The sequence below is a fragment of the Orbicella franksi genome, chromosome 8, assembly GCF_964199315.1.
Source record: "Orbicella franksi chromosome 8, jaOrbFran1.1, whole genome shotgun sequence".
Classification (NCBI taxonomy): Eukaryota; Metazoa; Cnidaria; class Anthozoa; order Scleractinia; family Merulinidae; genus Orbicella; species Orbicella franksi.
The window spans coordinates 29,504,470-29,510,266 of NC_138152.1; positions in this window are offsets into that span (position 1 = coordinate 29,504,470).

The window sequence follows — 5,797 nt, forward strand, 5'->3', positions numbered from 1 at the left end:
AGCTAAGTTCCTAAAGCCTGTAGCCGACCTGATTGCAGGACCTTTGACAGACGTGATAAATTCCTGTATTGCCACATCAACATTTCCCAACGCTTGGAAAGTTGCGAGGATAACCCCAATCCCTAAGACCAGTGGCTCTACCTTCAGTGTATCAGACATGAGACCGATATCAATACTTCCGGTCCTTTCAAAAGTTTTTGAAAGACTCGTACACCACCAAGTCATCGATTACATTGATTCTCACTGCCTGTTAAAAGAGAATATCTCAGGCTTCAGGAAAGGACACTCAACGACTACTGTTCTATTAGGGATCAGAGATGACATTATTCGCGCCATGAAGCGAGGAGAAGTTACCCTCATGGTACTAGCCGATTTCTCTAAGGCGTTTGATACCATCAAGTACAAGACTGTTCTTGAAAAGCTCAGCCTGTTGGGCTTTTCCAAGGAATATCTTAAATGGACGATCCAATATCTTACAGGAAGGAAACACTCTGTGCAAGTCGACGACAAAACGTCAGAGCTTTGTAGGGTGAGTTTCGGCGTACCTCAAGGTTCTATCATGGGGCCACTCATTTTCAATCTCTATGTGGCTGACCTTCAGTCATATGTACGCGGAGTTAAATGTCATCAATATGCTGATGATACCACATTGTACACACAGTGCAAACCAGCAGATCTTCAATCAACTCTAACTGAACTTTCTGCAAGTATAGGCAAATTGGAAGCGTGGTCACGTGAAGCAAACTTAGTCATTAATCCTTCCAAGACTAAGCTGATGTTATTATCTACTCCGCAGTTATCAAAGGTCCATCATTTAAACACTGAAAAGTTCGACATCACAATCAACAGCATCCCCTTGGAACGAGTGACCACCACTAAATTATTGGGGTCTGAACTGGGAAGGAAATGTCAGACAAGTAGCAGCGTCCTGCTATGCTACTCTAACAACCCTAAGGAAGTTAAAGAACATCCTGCCTTTCCATATCAAAAAGAATTTGGCACAGGCACTGGTTCTAAGCAAGCTATATTATAATGACATAGTATACCACTCACTCCCAGATTATTTAATGAAACGTCTCCAGAGAGTACAAAAGGCTACAGCTAGTTTTGTGCTTGGTAGATTTGTGTCATCTGAAGACATCCTTACGAAACTCAAATGGCTTCCCGTAAAGGAACAACGCGAATGGAACCTACTTAAGGCAACTCACAAAGCCCTTCACAACCCATATTGGCCAAGTTATCTGAAACTTAATGTATTTCAACACGAAAGATGCTTAAGATCTAGTAACAGCATTCAGTTAGAGAGATCTTTAATTAATAGTACTCTACAGGACCAGACTGCAAGTTTATTTAACACGTTGCCCAGCAACGTGAGGTGCTGCCAAGACTATATTAAATTTTGTAAAGACACCAAAAACATTATTTTTAAGAGAGCTTTAGAACACCTGGCATAATTTTAATTATTTATTTATTCATTTATTTATTTTAGCATATCTTAAAACACAAGTTTATCTCGTTTACATATAGATATAAATTCTTAGATATCTTTTAATCTTTTTACAACTGTAAATTTAGTTAGCATCGGGCAGGCGAAGAGCCACCCTGTGGATATACTGCCCGAAATGTTATTATTATTATTATTATTATTATTATTATTATTATTATTATTATTATTATTATTATTATTAAGAGGGCTGCACTGACCCCCACCCAATTTTTCTGGGATGTACCAAACACATTTTCTTAGCAGTTACTACAGTCTTGCTTTAGTAAATCAAAATAGTACTTGCTGCCAGGTACTTTATAAAAGTATAACCCCTCCAGAAGCCTTCACAAAGTACATGTAATATCAGGTGCTAACAATTTTTTTTTTGCGGCTGATTAAAATTTGGTATTAAATTGTACTGAACTAGTGCAGATTTAATATACATTATATTTTGTCACGTTTAGTTCACTTACATATTTTAAGACTACGCAGCAGCAACTAGTACCTCTTATATGACCATGCAGTATAAACAGTATATTCCAAACAAAAAAAAAGTACATGTATATGTATTACTATCCTGCCTGGAAGAGTGTGTAGAGAGAGCACACAGTGCAGTGCCCTACTGTATGTCTTTTGTTAGGTATAATAATCTTAAATTTAGAAGAATCATATTGATCTTTTAGAATTCACAAAAAAGTTGATTTCTTGACAACTCTCCTTTAGCTGTGTCACTTCATAATAAATTAGCAGTTTGGTATGTTGTAGCATAGAACTTTAATTAATTAAGTTATCGCACCGGTATCACAGAGGTCATGGGTTGGAATCCAGTTCACACCTAATTTTTTTTTCAGGCTATAATTTCACCTTTGCTTAGTTGTGTATAGTTGCAAGATCAATCATGTGTTTATGAGTTGATCAATGTATATATGCCCCACTGACTTATACTTTAACATTATTTTTATCTTAAAGTTTGTTTATTTGTTTTATTGTGTGGTTCTAGAAAATGTCCATACCCACCCCAAGGAGATTATTGGAAATTCCAGGGATGGAGAGGGTCTCAAAAGCCAAACTTTTTAAAGAAAAGTGTTAAAAAAAATTGGAATTTCCATAGGGATGGGATGGGGAGATCTCTGTTTAATAAATACATAAATAATATGTGCAGACCCATTATCTGATGTGAAGACTGTGCAACAAATCCTGGCCAATGAGTTGCCAAGGTGTAGCATCCTTGTTAAAGTACCAAATTAAAGAAGATCAGCATGTTAGATAGGAGAGGGGAATTTTTCAAAATATCATAAACTAAAAATATATATATTTTCCAAACTCAATCATGTTAGTAGTGTTAGTGTCTTTATTTATTTATTTATTTATTTATTTATTTATTTATTTATTTATTTATTTATTAATGAATACCTGTAAAGGGATAGTCATACATTCTTGCAAATATTCAGGAAGTCTCCCATATACCATTTAGATCATCCAGTCCCCCAGGAAAGTTATGAAATTTATTGTCCAAGTAAACTACTGAACCATGGGCTCCAGTGGGGACAGTGCTATTACGATGCAATTTGCAGATGTGCTACATAATATGAGCTCAACAGTTTTGTCACCACGGCAACAGAAAGCATTTCAGACCTTCCCTGATATTCTAGGCTTTTCTGGCCACCTCATGGCCTTGATTAATGTAAATTTTCAAGCTGAAAATCACTGCATTATTGAAATTGGGTTAGAGGGGACTGGAAAAGATTGAGTTGCCAATTGGGAACATATTGTTATAGCCATATTAGTGTGTTGCCTGTAGAACTATAAGGCTACCAAGTTTCAATGATCTCTGCTGTATATATGGTCTGCACTTGATGTAATATTGGGTTTGGTGTATGACATCATCAGTCCTCTCATTTGTATATATTTTACACATTTTAAACTTAAATATCTCCAGAACTAATGTAGATATTTGCAAAGGTAAACAGCATTTGTAATCTATAGTGGAATTCTATTTGATACTCCTAAAAATTCTGAATCAAGGTGTTAAAAAATTTGATGATAGTAGCATGCTAAATCATTGAGTTGAATTTATGCTGCTGACATTTACATGTACTGTAAGGTGTTGAAGAGAATTTTGGAGGGGAATTTGGTGTGTTTATTGAATTGCCAGAGGTTGGTTGGCTGGTTTTGTTATTGCTTTGTCATTATCTTCCATGTGTTTTTTTTAAAAGCAGAGTGGTTGGTGGCTAATGCAAAACTGGCAATATTCTTACTTACCTGTGTTTCAAAAGTCATGTTTTTAGGTTTTTGTGGTCAATCTATTAGTAGCTGCACTGTCTTAAATTACAATAGAAAAGATGTGATATTAATTATGTAAGTTATACTTTGGTATCGTTCATACCAAAATTATAGTAATTTTCTGGTTCAATGTTTGCCTCTGCATTAATTTCATTAAACTACTGTAGTTTATTTTTTAACCAAATTTAATTCTGTCAAAAGGGAGGTGGGAATCTGAGAGCAATAGTGAACTAGACCAACAAATATACGGAAATCTGCCACCATTGCTTTCATGGCTGAGTGGAGATCAATCTAAGTCAGACCAAAATTAGAAAAAAAATTACTGATTTATTGGAGGGTTGAAATGGGATCCTGGCTATGGGAGAGTAGGAATTGGGGCTGAGGGGGGTGGGTGGTGTGCTTGTGAATTTAAGAACCTCTCTGAAAGTGAAAACAAACTGTAGGTTTGAGAAGTTTAAAGCGGAGGTGAAAATTATACTTTAATACATCTTGTTTATTAAGGTGGTAATGAGCAAATACCCACTTAGGGTGAGTCATTGAAACAATGACATAATTTATGTTTGTCTTTTCTTAGGTGGTTACCTCCTGGCATATACACCCCACACAGGCATACCGTGAATGCTATGATTTAGATGATGCAACCTGCTTTTCCATGTTTAACATACACGTAAGAGTATCAGTGGACCAGTGTACAAGTGTGATTTCTCTACTGATAATGAGAACTATAATAAAGATACAAAGCCACTCTGGTGTGATGTATTTAATTATTCCTTAACAGTAAAGCGAACCAGTTAAACCAAAGGTTGCACTCTGTAAGATCAAGTGTACAAAAATTAAATAGAAAATTTCACTACATCAATTTTATTAATTAAGTAAACTTCTCTGCAAAATATATTTGGTATGTTGTTGAACTGGTAAGAATATAATTTGGAAATTTTTTATGGGAAATGTTTCCATTTAAAAATGTAGCTCAGATGCCACAACTATAGTTCTCCTTTCTGTGGTGTTTTCTTTTCTGGTAAATTGTGAAAACAAATTATGTTGACCTACATGTAAGTTAAAAAAATATACAAGTAGTAGCTCTTCTGAAAAAAAAAAAAGTTAATTTGTTGTTGTTTCTTCCACTTCATTTTTTCGTTGAACATTTTTATTTTCCTAATAAGTAGTTTAGCTAGCCATAAAAATGTTTTGTTGTCTCTGAGACCATTTTCAAGATAAAAAAGTGATTTGTATAGAAAATTTGAATTTTTTTTTTTGGGGGGGGGATGGGGACCTTTTCAGAATTTCCCTACAAAGATCACAAGATACAAGGGAAGGGGCAAAAATAGAATTTTAAGTGTTAAAACATGTTTTCATTATCAGTTTGGGCCTCTCTGTGAAGCTGCATAGTATACTTGGGGATCATGTTATACCCATTTTAATTCAAAATACAAATGGAAACTTGCATTGAAAATCACTTAATCTCTTGGCACTGTTTTGTTTTTTAATAATTGCCTTTTTTCACAAAACAATAATTTGAACATCTTTGTTTCACAAGCTGGGAGGAGGGGGGGAGGGGGGGAGGGGTATTCTACAAAATTTTAAATGGAAAGGCCTTATCTCAAGGTCCATTACCCCTTACCCTTTTGTATACATTTGTACCATTTTGATAGAAATTTTGACACCTCTTTTGTCGACCTTACATTGCAAAAGGGTAAATGTACCCCTTTAACAAACCTATTTAAGAATACTGTATCCCTTTTCTATTCCTTGGAAAGAAGTTAATAAATAATATTATAGAATCTCTTCATTTTAGAACCAGAAGAATGGAATCCCTAAATGACAGCTTTTCCTACCCTTTCATACACCTCAACTTGTGAAATCCCTATCATTAATTTTATACCTGAAGCCTGAAAAAGGTACTCATCGTGAGCTGAGCCTCCCCATATAGGTCATTACAGAGAGCCTTCCCACATACACAAGTTAGGAACTCTTGGCAAGTACTGTAAGTAGAAGCTGGCTTTAAGACTGGTCTGAGCCAGCTTCTTC